General features: G+C 44.1%; 1 long non-coding RNA gene across 1 annotated transcript; it reads left to right on the top strand.

Annotated features, from left to right (window-relative positions):
* Positions 1-14,248: 14,248 nt before the first annotated feature.
* On the top strand, positions 14,249-14,710 carry LOC120035740. Its single transcript, XR_005474270.1, has 3 exons — positions 14,249-14,291; positions 14,399-14,503; positions 14,622-14,710. It is a non-coding gene; the product is annotated as an uncharacterized LOC120035740 (long non-coding RNA).
* Positions 14,711-15,236: the final 526 nt, after the last annotated feature.

Raw genomic sequence — 15,236 nt, 5'->3', positions numbered from 1 at the left:
GAAAACTGTCAAGCTTGCTCATCATCATCATGCAGATTTAGAAGCACGGTGGCTATGAAAAACTCCCTAGAAAAGCCGGAACCTATGAAGAAACCTAGAGAGGAACCAGGCTCTGAGGGGTGGCTAGTCCTCTTCTGGCTGTGCCGGTGGAGATTATAAGCGTACATGGCCATTAAGGCCAGATTGTTCTTCAAGTACTGTAGTTCAAAGTTCTTCATCGATAACCAGCAGGGTCAAAAATAATGTGGTTATAGAGGGTGCAACAGGTCAGCACCTCGGGAGTAAATGTCAGTTGGCTTTTCATAGCCGAACATTCAGAGGTCGAGACAGCAGGTGTTCTAGAGAGAGAGAGGGAGAGAGAGAAAGAGGTGGGGGAGAGGGAGAGAGAGCGAAGATCGAAACAGCAGGTCCGTGACAAGGTATCACGTCCGGAGAACACACATGCCTCTTCATGTGATACATGATGTTTGGCTGTGCTGTGTGAAGTGTTATCTTATGGGTTTGGTGATTGTTCTGTGTGAAGCCGTATTCTGCATTGCATCATGGAATGTGATGTGAAATCCCTGGGCCTATGGCTGTTGAAGCTACTCCACTGCACTGCTGCTGTGAGCAGGAGTGGGAGAGAAGCCATGCTTTTATTAGACTCTTGTTCTGTCACTCATTCTCCTGCCTCTCCATCTCAAAGGCTGACAAATATTTTGAAGAGTGGTTAAAGGTGTGGCTGTGTGCACACACACTCAGACTCCAACTCTATTTATAGGTTTGTCTTATTCCAGAATACACCCATAATTGTGATTCACACAGTATGGTTCTATGTTTTCCACTCTGTGATTAAAAGTAGTTCTCAGAATAGAGCATTTTTGAATTGACCAAAGCCCTTCTCCCCCGATTGCTCAGTTTGGCCAGGCGGCCAGCTCTAGAAAGAGTCTTGGTGGTTCCAAACTTCTTCCGTTTAAGAATGATGGCGGCCACTGTGTTCTTGGGGACCTTCAATATTGCAGAAATGTTTTGGTACCCTTCACCAGATCTGTGCCTTGACACAACCATGTTTCTACGGACAATTCCTTCAACCTCATGGCTTGATTTTTGCTCTGACATACACTGTCAACTGCTGGACCTTATATATTCAACATACAGATAACATCTCAGAGGGTTGATCTAGCTGCAGATAGCTAATTCTCCTCTATGTGTTTTCCCCTTGCTGCTAATAAGCTCTTATCAATCTAACTAAATGAATAGAGAACATCTGGTTATCTGACGGTCTATGCAGCAACTATTGTATTAGAGACAAGCTCTGGTTATTATATTTTACTAGACAAGTCAGTTAAGAACAAATTCTTATTTACAATGACAGCAGGTTAACTGCCTTGTTCAGGGGCAGAATGACAGATTTTTACCTTGTCAGCTCAGGGATTTGATCTAGCAACCTTTCGGTTACTGGCCCAACGCTCTAACCACAAGGCTACTTGCCACCCCAAGTCCTGCCAACTCAAAAACTGCACAATAAATGTGTAACCAAGGGGGAACTAGCACATTTCTCTGAGAAAAGCTGCTTCAGTGCTACCAATCATCCAAAACACTTGAAACTCTTGTAAAATAATTTGCATTTATTTGATCAAATAGACTTTGAAAGGGTAAACATGCAGAAATTCCTCTTGTCAAAAGTCTTGCTGTTCCAAAAGTAGTTGTTCATGCAGCGTAACAGGTTACAGGTTCTTCTTGGTGAAGCACCTGAATGGCTTCATCATTGCTGAAAAGACCCTGACAATCAAGGATCGTTTTTTGATAGGCTGAGATATGGAGGGAGAAACCTCTCCAACTGGAGCTAGAAACACAAGAGAAATGGATGGGGTAAGAGAGAAAGAGAAATTGAGCGAGAGCGAGAGAGAGAGAGAAAGAGAGAGAAATACAGTATAATAACGTTGAAAAATAACAGTGCTATGAGTTTGGTAGGCATACTCTATGTTTCTAACACACACCTAAACAAAACTACAAGCTATAGCAGAGCTGTAAAACATCCTTACCTATGCAATGTCCATCAGTAGAGGGAATCTCAGTCTGTTCCTGGACTGAATGGCACTCCTTTTTGTTTCCTCTCTTGGAACGCTAACAGAGAAAGGGAAAGAAAATGGTCCAGAGAATAAATAATAATAATAAATAATTTAGTGATGAATAAAACATATTTATGGCATGTATTTGTCTTATCATAGCCACATCAATAACATCAGCACCTAACTGGAACAACAAAGAAATGCTAACTCCCTGCTACACCTTGAAGTTGATCCTGAGTTTGGTCATTGAAAAGCAAAGGAAGCTCCTTCTTGCTTTCTGCTCAGCCCCCCTCTCTGTCTCAGCCTGGTCTGATGGGTTTGTTGCAGCAGAAGCTGGTCTTGACGCCTCCTTGCATCCCTGTACCAGCTGCTGGGTCAAGGACTTTACCAGGACTCTGTCAAATGCAGGGTCCTGGGAGGAAATAGCTGCTTGCAGGGTAAGTCGCTCTAGATAAGAGCGTCTGCTAAATGACTTAAATGTAAATGTAAATGTGTTATAAGAGCCAAACTCCTCCAGGAGGTTTTTATGTACACCTCTGAACACCCTGTGGATGTGCAGCTTCTGGGAATATGCCTGTGTCCTGGAGAATCTGGATGCAGCACAGAACTGACAGGACTTGTCTGATGAGTTGCTGAGATGTTTCTGTCATGTCTGCTGCCTGTTGGGAGGGTCCATCTAGGGCTGAGGGTCTGATCTTCGATAGCAACCGTATCACCAGTATGGTGACCAAACACATGACATCATCTTTGCTGGAGTCCATCAAGTACTGCAGTAGGAATGCAGTGGCACTGCTGATGTCCGGGGTGATTAAGAGCTCCCTCAGATGGCCAGAGCTGCTGGGGATGCACACCTCCTTCTCTTCAATGTCAATCCCATCTCCCTTTGGTACCAAAGAGGTTCCCTTGCTGGTGAAAGACGGAGTGGATGAACGAAAAGAGGCTTTAGCACTCGGTGGTCGGCTGCTGTCAGTCATTGGACTGTTACGATGCAGGGGTTCATCTGTGTGTGCCATCATCTTTGTCTTTAGGTCACCTGTAGAAATCTCTGGCATTTTAGAGTCCCTGATGTCGATGCAGGAGCTCCTGACTATGGGGCAGGTCAGATCAAAAGGCACTTCGTCAGGGATGGGAGTGCCAGGGAGGTTGATCTCTAACTCACACTCTGACCTAGGACCCTTTGAAGAGCTGGACAAGGAACTACGACCCTTTAAAGAAGTGGACAAAGATGAACAGGTTCTAGGGATGTCTTGGCAGACTTCTTCACTGTCATCCTCACTTTTCTCAACCTCCTTCAGCATAGTTCCTACCATATCGTTGATCTGAAGGAGCTCCCTGGAATCCTTCATTCGCCCTAAGTTTGAGATTTCACTCTGGATAGCAACCAGGATTTCCCCAAGGGTCTCTTTGGAAGAAGCATTTTCTGTCCTTTCGGATCCGGATGGCTTCAGCCCTGTGAAGAAATCCTTAAGTGTGTTCTTCATACTGACGCAGATGGTCTTAGCTGTTGACCAAAGCTTCTCCTCTGATATTTTAACACTCAATTCACTATCATCCAGTTGGGAGCCCCCGTGGGAGCACTGCAAAACTTTCCCACTTCTTTCCAGTAGCACAGTGCCAGTGGACTCATTTTTCTGGAAAATAGTCGCCATTCCTTTGACAAAGGTTTCCACTAATCCAGAGGCTGTATTTTGAGAGGACATGGAGGCAATCTCTGATGGCGAGCTAGATGATAAGCCAGCCTGCGGACTTTTCTGAAGACCAGTATGGCTGATCTGTGTGATAAAGGAATGACTGGATCTCATCAGCACTTTACTCACTGCCTCTTCTGCCTGAGTCTGAAAGTCATTGCTAGAGAGCTTCTTGATGCTCTGAATCAGACTAGTAGAGGACTGTGTGATTCTGACACTCTCTTCTGAGCTCAGTTGAGAACATTGAGTACTCACACTCAAGTCTTCATTGGGTGAGGGTGACTGGGAAATAGTATAGTCATCAAGCTCTGATAGGACACCATCAACAAACCAACAAGCCTCTAGGGAGTCATCAGATGAACTGACAACGTCCAAGGATTTACTCTCCACTTTTGATAACACTGACTTGTAGATGGAAAAAACACTGCTAAGAACTTCTTGAGTACTGGTTTCCAGATTGGAGAGACAGAGAGCTGGTATTGGTTGGCTCTCACTGGGAACTCTACTAAGTTTGGTGCTGGGTAACTGGACCTCAACAGTTGAAACAGTTGCCTTTTCCAGGGTGTCTGAATACTCCTGAAGAGAAGCGTCCTTAGCCACACCTTCTTCTCGAGCAGATAGAGTTAAAAGGTCCCTCAGCTTTGCTCGTATAAGGCCGTAGTGTGCGGGCTGGAGAGAAGGTTATCTTCTGTGAAGACCCTGTTTTGTGGTCATTTACAGGAACTGGCCAATCAACTGCTTCACATGTGCCTTCAAATGATGCTATCATCTCCATGCCTCCCACAAATGCCTTAACAATCACTGTGGCAGTGGAGGTTACAGATGTCAGGGCTGTAGAGCTGGTATTCAGGGGTGCTTCAGTAAGGCTAGGAGCAGCACTAGAAGGCCTAGAGGAAGGAGCCATGCCAGAAGAGCTGCTGACTTTACTTGTAAGGATGGTGCTCACCGCCTTGAGGGCTTTAGACTGAAAGTCGGGGCTAGAGAGGGTCTGAAGCTTTCTGGCCACCACACTGGTAGAGGATCCAGTCTCTTTGAGAAAGTGAGTGGTTTCTTCTTTCCCAGATGGACACTCAACATCAAGGTCACATTGAAGATTGGTCAGAAATGTAGACCCCAAGATTGTCATCTTCTTGGCCAGATCCAAGAGGATGTTGAAGTCCGGTGCCATTTTGTCCATTGTGCCGACAATGGCATCCAGCACATCATCGGTCACAGGGTCCATGAGGGGCTCGATAAACCCTACCCACTCTGGCTCAGACGTTTTGCTCTGTAGCTCGGCCAGGATCTGCACCGAGGCTACCCGAATGACCTCCTTGCCTGCTGCTATGTCCTGACTGTCCATAGGGGGGCAACTCCCCGAGCTGGCCTGAATGGCCACTGAGAGGCCAGAGTTAAGCTGGTGTACTACCTCCCCCACGATAGCACAGCTCAACTCGGAGGAGCTGGAGGAGGTGGGGTTGGAGTGACCCTCAACCAGGGATATCAGGAGGCTCTCTTCCGTTACCCCAAAAAGAGCCTTCAGAGGCTCCTCCATGAGGGGAGCCTCTCTAGTTGCAGGCAAGCTCTGCAATGAGGTCTGGGACCTTGAAGATAAACACACAATCACCACTTATGCCATGCAAATGTGACCAACTGGTATCTTATCTGGGTCATTAGTGAGCCTGAAAACCAAATTAGAGCAATGATGGTTTACTTCTCATACCATCGTAGTTCTAGAAGCCTAAAGCCAACTGACACAATTTTTTGTCTGATTTTTATGTTTATACGACATCAGAATATGACTAATTCTGAAAGGCATGTACCTGATCTATTTATTCATAGATTACTTTATGGCTTACCCAGTTAAAAATTACTTTCACCTGGACCCACCCTCTCAGGGGCAACATTTCTGACCAGAACTTAAAACTACAAGGTATGAATTCCAAGTTAATAATTTATGATAAGTATGGGTCAGGTCTTGAAATGATTAAGTTGAAATATTGCTGTGAACATACCTCTTAGGCGACCAGCATGATGATGAGGTTCTGCGAGTGGATTTTTGGCGGCACCCTGCACTGCCATTCCTCCTCCTCTCCTTAGTCCAGTAGTTCATCTCACTGATCAGCAGCCTTTTCTCTCTCTCATCCAGACTGCCTAAGGAATCCTCAGACCCTGTCAGAGAGCACTGGGATTCTGGGGAGGTTGCCCCACTCCTCAGGTTCACCCCCATGATACGAGCTAGCGCTGGTAGGAGAATGCGGAGGGCTGTCTGGGTCACGACCTTAACAATCTTCAGACACAGCATGGAGAGCTGCTCGAATGTCAGCTATGACCAACAAACAGAGTCATGTTTTTGCCAATCAACCAATTCCATGACACCATTCCCTATATATATATATATATAGTGCACAACTTTTGACCAGAACCTTATGTGGAGAGACTTACGTTATTTTTCATGCCATGCTGAATCCCTCTCCATTGGCTAGAGCAAAGAAAAGAAAGGAAACATATTTTAGCTGCACACTGGTGTTGAGTTAGTGGAGTCACTAGATAGCCATGTTAGGGATAATAAAAGTGTATTTAATTAAGCTATTAGCAAGTACATGAGTCATTTTGTTCTTGATTTACAGCAAGAGTTAGGGGTGTGGTTACAGTGATGTTAGGGTTAGGTGTAGTGTTTAAAATCCCATTTGTGGTTAGAAGGTGCACTATGACTATAAATTCAGATAAGTTGTATGTGAGGTTGGAAAAAGACATGGGACTTGCTCATCAGTTAGACTCCTCAGGAAAGAGAGGAGGATTGGGGCACAGCATGTCCCAATCTTGAGAGAAGGCATTAGAGTCCTCTGAGCCTCCTTCTCCAGCTGCTCAATGATAGATCCCCTTTCCCGGAAACCACACCCGGGTGTCTGAGAAGACTCTGGGAAACCGCAAAGAGAAATCTAAAGTTGAATCTGAACTTTATTCCTAATTTCCTTCACCTTTAGTGATTTGATTGCACTGGACAGGTAAAAGCACATCTCTCTGCGGGCCTCCACTATATTGCTTTCACCTATATAGATACTATCTTCTCAGATCAGTGCTGATGAATTTGAACACAACCTGCACCCAACATGAAGTAATCTCGGACCTGCACCAATGCTGCTGTCCTCCTCCACGGAAGTCTTCTTGGCACGGCCACTGGATTTACGTTTAGCCTACATGACAACAGATTATAGGTCTCATAGCAGATCTAAGGTCAGTGTAGTGTCTCCTAATGCTTTAAGGTTAGGATTTAGTGATAGTAAACTAATCCTAGATCTGTGCCTAAGTAGGCAGAGGATGTGTAAAGGACAGCATATTTCTTACCTTGCCTCCTGTCCTGTTCTTGTTGGTCTCATGTGTCTCTGTTTCCTCCTTCATATTCTCCACAACTTTATTTTGGTCATCCGGATGATCCTCCCATTTCACGTTCTGGTGGATAAATGAGAGGTCAATATCAGTCCAAGGTTGTGACTTTATCAAACAAATGATTCTCTCCTATTTCAAACAAAACGGCAATAGTGGTCAGATTTCAGTCCATGGATCAAACCAGTGAGACCTATTGCTGTGGTAGTGACCTACTATATTGTTAGTAATTTCTCCTCTAAACTCAAAATAGGCTAAATGAACCATACTTTGCTGTCGTCTGACATGATGTGTAGCTTAGTGTTGTAGGCTGTTTAGAGATAATACTAATACTTCCTTTGAAAAAACGTCAGTGAACCATCGGCAGACAACTGAAGTGAATATGAACGTCCTTGAATTATGCCAAAGCATTGTTGAATACTCGATTCCGATTGGCTGAAGCCAGGGCATTCTTCAAAGATGTCATACACACATGATGTCACAATTAGGCCTAAGTCTAATGTCTATATGAATTGTCAATGTCATTAGAAAACAGATCATAGCTTGTCAAAGTTCTGCCAAACGAAAATACTTGTAAGTGCACGTTGTTGCATTTAATTGATGGTTTATCAAGCATCCTCATTCATCACCATGCACAAACACGTAACTCGCTGCAATCCATTAGCTATAATTCTGAGTTTGCAAAGCTGCAAAACTAGGACATGCAATAAATTATAACCACTTGCACTTACAATAATTTAAAATCAATGACGTTCTAGGGGGCTTTAACTATTTCAGCACTATTGTCCGCTGCATAGTGCTGACACGTTTCTAGGCGTCAGGGGACCGGGCCATGGTGCTGAAATGTTTCGAGTCTGGGCAGCACCTGAGACCGGGGCATGGTGCTGAAATGTTTAGAGTCTGGGCAGCACCTGAGACCGGGCCATGGTGCTGAAATGTTTAGAGTCTGGGCAGCACCTGAGACCGTGCCATGGTGCTGAAATGTTTAGAGTCTGGGCAGCACCTGAGACCGGGCCATGGTGCTGAAATGTTTAGAGTCTGGGCAGCACCTGAGACCGTGCCATGGTGCTGAAATGTTTAGAGTCTGGGCAGCACCTGAGACCGTGCCATGGTGCTGAAATGTTTAGAGTCTGGGCAGCACCTGAGACCGGGCCATGGTGCTGAAATGTTTCGAGTCTGGGCAGCACCTGAGACCACGTGGTGCTGAAATGGAGCAGGGCTCAGTTCTATGGGTATCTCATGCATAGGCGGAAATCACAGGGGGGACGGGGGACACACGACCCCCCCATCCTGGGAAAAATATGATTTGTCCCCCCCAATATATCACTGTTAACATAACTATGTAATTTCAATAATATTAATAATACGCAATGAAAGCACTTATGCTGATTATAGACACTTAATAGCGCGTTTTTAAATTTCAAAAGATTGCGACCCCCGCCCTTTTCCTCACAATGGTTTGATCCACTGCCAGTTCCTCAGCTGGCAGGTAAAAGATAGTTCGTATCTACTGTGTGAAAGGCACTCAATGCACGTAACTGACGTGAGGTTTATCTAGTCAATCGGCCATAGCAATGTTTTTTTTATGTTGGCAGGGTTCACACATACACACACTAGCTGAATTTGCAGAGCTAGCACGCAAACAAAAGTAAACATTAACCATCATGCTAGCTAGTACCTATTCCATTTATGTGGCGTCGTCAAAGATGGAATCTTTGTTATCGTCCGTTTATTCCAAGATCAGCATGCAGCTGGAGTGCTTCAAAGTCCCTGCGATAAGGTTAGCGATAAACTGAAGTCCAAACTGAACAGAACTACACTCTCTTCTACCATTGTCTTAAATATATTTAATGGTCTCGTTGCAAAAGTTTAAATTGTCGCTATGGGACTTTGAAGCACATGTGTGCCGATCTTGGAGTAAACTGACGATAGCAAAAATTATAGCAAACACCACAGAAACGGAATTGGTGCTCGCTAGCTTTGCAAATTCAGCTATTGTTGGAAGCCAGCCAATATGAAACAGTGGTGGGCCGTCAGGGCCAGCAAGGCCTTCTCTGCTGGCCTAAACATCATCAGAATATATATTTTTTTTAAATATATTTTCCCACAAATATGTATTCAATTATTCCCCAGAGTAAGAGTTATACTCTTCATTTGATAGCTTTCCTCTTGGTTGCACTGCTTCCAGCCCCAGGTTGAGATTTGGAGGGCTGGTCTTTATGTTAGATCTTTTATCCAATCATATTCAGCCATCATGTGTTGCCAGGGGTCTAAAATCTGCCCTCAGGCCTTCAGAATCAACAGTGCGGGCGCTTGTAGCTTATAGTGAATGGAAATGAAAATTTAGTGTCAACCAATCAGCTTTAGAGTTGGCTATTGTACGCCTTCTGGCTGGCTCCAGTGTTACACAGGAGCCAGCTAGCAGGCGTAGTGCGTGCACGTCTTTTGATTGGATTACCAATATTGAGAGGCAGGTCCTATGGAGATCTAGGAAACTGAATTTGATAAACGAATTAATTCGCGTACTACTAAGCTGTTTTTTCAACCCACAATGGCGGAAGGAGGAGAAGATATCGATTTGGTCGAGGATATAATTATAACGCCATTCTCAAGACGAACTTTTCAAGAAAAGTTAGACATTGTAAGGAGAGGTCGCCCGACGCCACAAAGCCTGTCACAGGCGGGAAAGGGCTTCGTTCGCTCGCCACTTTCAAAGTTTCAACTATGAGCGCTGTCAATGGCTCACAGGCTCCTTGGCTCCGAGAAGCACTGCAAACTGTACTGCTGGGAATGCCTATTATTTGCAAGTGATCGATTTGGTGTTTGGAGCCACACTGGCTTTGCAAACTTGAGTTGTCTAACCAAGGCAGCAACGAGACACCAAAGTACGGCTGGGTACTAACAAGCAATGGTGCTTTTGAAAACTTTTGGGGACACCGGAGTGGATCTACAGCTCAAAGAACAAGCGCGGAGGGCAACGGAGCTGCACAATGAAAAGGTGAAGGGAAATATTGAAAAGACTCATTGATTGTGTCATGTTTTTGGGTAAACACTGTTTACCCAAAAATGTCAATTTGACAATTTCAAGGTGACGCAACGCCTGGTTATACTGCGTTTCTGTCTAAATGTATAGTGTCTAGAGCCATGGCATCATAATGAGGTGGATTAATTCGGGTGGGACTGTGTAGTACCTCACTGAAGGCCCAGGCCCCAGGCCCACAGCACGCCACTGATATGAAACAAACTATATTAAAATTACGAAAGGTTGCAGCATATGTTGTGTAAATGGTGAACTCATACAGCTGTCAACTCTTGTCACTGCAATCCGTTTCACATTTGCTAGTTAACTTTTAGATCGAAGCCCATATAGAATGATAGAAGATAAGATGATAGAAGCCCATCTCTTACTGTAAATAACCTACACACTGTGTGTGTGTGTAGCCAGCCAGCCAGGTAGACAAAAGGCAGAAAAAAGACGGACATCAGAGTATTTTTCATTACACCAAAACGCAAAGCAAGAACCCTAGTAGCCTAATATCTCAAAGACGAGTTGATAAAATGTTCATAAGAAAGAAGTGAAATGCTAATAGAAATGTTTCACAATGATGTCATTAGGCAGAGCAGGCAACAGATGGTACACAGACAGCAGAGTTGGGGACAGATATGCAGGGACAGACTGGCAGAGACAGACTGGCAGAGACAGACTGGCAGGGACAGACTGGCAGGGACAGACTGGCAGAGACAGACTGGCAGGGACAGACTAGCAGAGACAGACTGGCAGAGACAGACTGGCAGGGACAGACTGGCAGGGACAGGGAGTCTCAGGTAAGTTTGTTGAGTCTTTGTTTGGCAACATTATGAAAGGTTCTCCATTTTTTAGACTTGTAAAATAGGGACATAATTGGAAAATGCCATGGATTCCCCCACTCTCAACTTAAACTGGTGACTGAACCAAGATTAGTTTAAGGCAATGGTATTGCTGCTGTGATTGTGTAGTTTTGGGTACCGGTAGTTACGAGTACGGCAAACAGCCTTATTTATTTTCTAGGAGACAGACTGTGAGTCAGTGAGGGTGGTGAAAGGGAAAGAGCCAGGGAGAGAGACTTCAGAGAACAATGTCACAGCCACGGCAGGACCAGGTGTCACCCTTGTTGCCAGCAGCACCAGTATAGGGGACAGTGGCACAGCATTGTCCAGTTACCTCAGTGATGGCACAAAACTATATCAGCCACACCCACAATTTATAGAACCGCAAACTCTTGCAAACTCTTGAGTGTTGACGTTTCAAGAGAGATGGTTTCGCGATTTCCCCTGGCTACATTATAATCCATCAATAAAAGGAGTGTTGTGTTTTCACTGGAGCCAAGGGTTTTCAAGACAGCCATCTTTTGGCCAAAGAGCAGATGCTGCCTTCATTAGTGCAGGATTTAGGAACTGGAGAAAAGACATTGAAAAATTCACAGCACATCAAAACTGCCAAACCCACCGCCACTTTATAATTGTAACAGCACACCAGCTAAATCCAATCAGTGTCCAGTTATCCAGCGCGTGGGGTAAACAGCAGGAGGACGCAAGGCATTGCTTGATGACAATTGTTAGTTCGGTGCGGCATGTAGTAAGACAGGGACAAGCCTTTAGAGGCCACACGAGAGAGATTAAAGTAGATGTCACACGTCAAAATTTGATGGATGACCCTATGTGAACCTATGTGACCGCTATGTGAACCTAAGGGGCTGCCTGTCAGGACATCCTGATGGTTAGGTGTGGGTCTTTGGGTAAGGGTCCAGTTGTCAGGTCAACCGGTAATGATTTATGACCCAAGCCTGATTTATGACCCTATGTAATGATTTATGACCCTATGTCATGTAGAAGGCTGCATGTCAATATTTGGGTTTCAGGTCAGGACATCGTGGTGGTTAGGGGGGTAGGGTTGAGTAAGTGACCAGGTGTCAGGTCAACCTGTTTCTCACGGTTTGGGGGTGGTTAATGCCCCTTATAAAGCGGCTGAACAATACCTGTTTAAGCCTGTACATGATAACCCCCCTGAATATTAAACAAAAATGACACCTATGCCAATTTTAGGGATGTTATGCACGGCTTGTCATGAACCCAGTGACCAAAGCCTTGAAAAAGTTCTGTGTGAAGCTCCAGAATGTTTTAAAGGATTTTTGGGTACGAGTGAGGGCCACATGTCTTACATATTCCACCCGGAGGATTCTACGGTAAAGATATTCACAGACAGTGGACCCAAACCCCTTTATCCGGCAAAACCTGGGAGTTTTCCCCCGGCTCTGGGGATGAGAGAATGGCTAAACATCAGGCTGGCGCTTTGTAAAATTGAACAGGTCCTGAGTGGTACAAATGTGCCAGGATATGCTTTGGAAGAACAGGTCTGCGGCCGCAGTGATCTCAAGGCTCTAAGAATTGCTTCAATGGACTATAGCCCTGACAACAAAGTGACAATTTTAGCCTGTGACCTTTATGATAAGTCTAATGCTACAAAGTCTGTCAATTCTCCTGTAGCTTCCAGAGCACGCAAACATGTAAACTTTTTTATTCCTGTGTTTAGTTTTAAATGGGTGGATTATCCAATTTTCATAACCCTTATGAATAAGCTGGACATTCTCTTCCAAAATGGTGAACAGTTACAGCGCTGGGCGAGGCTTTCCTTGAGACAGAGTCAAGACCAAAAGGCCAGACGTCGGATCTACCCCTGGAGTGAAAACTTACCAAGTGTTGATGAACCTTGCAAGAGATCCCGGCATTTTGATGGCCAACTGGACACTGATAATGGGGGATGGTTGCATCAGATCCCTGGATCTGTAAGAAAGGCTGCGTAAAAGACCTTAATAATGTAAGGCTATAAAATGTATGTACTAAATATTTTGAATGAAATAAATGGTTTTAAAAGCAGAATCTCACCACGTCATGAACTCGTTAGTTTGTTCACTCTTAGCCCAAAAACTTGCGGAAAAAAGCCATGTGCGCGCGTATGTGCGTGCGTGTGCTGTAGTGGCTGTGTGTGTGTGTGTGTGTTTCAAAAACAGAAAAAGGGGGCTAGGTGTTTGTTAAAAAAATACCCTTGCATCTGCGCTCAAGGCTCTCTATGCATGGGGGTCGTTTGAAACCAAGGTTTACACTATCTGGCAAAACAGAGGCCTAAAAGTCATTCAGCCCAGCGATGTCGAGACCTCCCCACCCCAGCATCTAGATGCTAGCCCCCGGAGATTTTAGAATATCAAAAGATACCTAATGTTTAGACACCCCCCAATACCCTATGTTTGAACCAAATGGCAGGTGTTTGAACCACATGTCTTAGGCTTCAAAGATAACTTTGAGGCGGTTTTAGCGCGAAAAAATACGACACCACTAGAGTCAGACGGCTACAAAAGCTAAGCAAAACAGGTCCCCCTGTTAGCCTCGTTTTAGCGCATTTACCCTACAGCATTCCCCCAGGAATAGTTATCGGACGGACCCCGTTAAAAAAGATAATCTGGGAAAAACCTCCTCATGGATATTTCTGAAGGTTAGTTCTTGAAATAAATATTTACATATGCTATATATTAGATTTGTTTGTTCTGGGGAATTGTTTGAAAACAATGTATGTTATAGAAATATTAAACAGGCCTTAGGGCCCGGATTCTTAACGTATAAAATGTCAATATTAGCTAAAATGATTAGAGCTTTAATATTATCTAATGTTTTTTTTTTTTTAGATTCTCAAACCTTCACGCAGATTCTCCGAGATATAACTGAACTCGAACCGGCCGTAGGGTCTCCGGAACAAATTGCTTACATCCCAACGCCGACCCTGAATTGTAGTAAGTAAGATCCAAGAATTCCGTAAGAATATTTATACCTTAAAAAACAAAAAGTGTCGGCATCTTATATTAAAAGTTATTTTATGTGTTTACAGCGGAAATACATCCTAGAAGGGGTGCCATAGGGAGTCTACACGGTTTCTGTGAAGGATATGCCTACGAGACAATTTTGCCCTACTCCCAGGATGTATTTACACACAAGCCGCAAACAGAGACTTTAAACGGCAGGTCACCTCCCCTGAGCCAGGACCGTTGGGCGCCCCCTATTAAACACCAACGGACAATCAGTGCCCAGATCCACAGGTCTGCTTCACCCGAACAATACTACTGGGAGGGTATTCACGAGACAGCGTTACAAGGACAAGGTATGAATCAATTATCATTTATATATATATTTTATTTTTATGCCTGAATATATAAAATAATATGTTTAAACATGGCCTAATGCTGTTTTTTTTATTTTTTATTTCAGGCTCACAAGCTACAGACCAGGCAGATGCTATAATTAGGGTTGCCCAAAGACATGTTCCCGAGTTCTCAGAGCTTCTTCAGAACAGCCCTCTTCAAAAAAGCCGAGGTATTTAATTAATGTATTGTTAATATATAGGCTTATATCTGAAATGTATTTTACATTTTTATCAAACATATTTTAGGGTTAATAACCTATTTTTCTGTATGTATTATTTTTAATGCAGACTCCTCGCCGGCTTATAAAGACATCCAAGAAGCTACACATCTAGATCCCGAGGAGGCGCCAAAGACCCCAGTCACCAGAACAGCGAAGCCTGATGATTTCAAAGTTTTAAATGACATTTCTGAGGTAGACGATTTGATGTTCTGTGAAGTGGCCAACCTTATTGAAGCGGCCAATTCTGGTGGGGCAACAGCCTCTTGTGAAATAGACCAAGCCGTGCTTTTCAAGGCTTTTACACAGGGTTTAAAATCACGAAAGGCTTTACTTCAACGTCGTATGGGTATTCTATTCGAACATCAATACAATCAGGATGTGTCATTCTGGCGTAGAGAGCTTCCCCGCATGTTAAACAACAGTAGGGTTAAAACAAGCAAATACCTCCGTTAAAAAACACATATGTAAAAAACACAAGCACACACATCCTTATGAGAAATGGCGCCCCCTATAGACCTAAGCGAGACAATTGAAACCCTCTTAGCGGAAATCCCTACAGAGCTCCAAGATATAATTAACCATATGAATGATTCTGGGCTAATTGACATAGGGGCTATAGATGAAAACCTATTATCCCAGATTCCCTCCGAACTCATTGAAATTATTACACGTATGAATGAGT

Source organism: Salvelinus namaycush, unplaced genomic scaffold (genome assembly GCF_016432855.1).
Source record: "Salvelinus namaycush isolate Seneca unplaced genomic scaffold, SaNama_1.0 Scaffold1102, whole genome shotgun sequence".
Lineage (NCBI taxonomy): Eukaryota > Metazoa > Chordata > Actinopteri > Salmoniformes > Salmonidae > Salvelinus > Salvelinus namaycush.
Note: the sequence above shows the minus strand (reverse complement) of the source record. Positions and strands in the feature narration are given on the sequence as shown.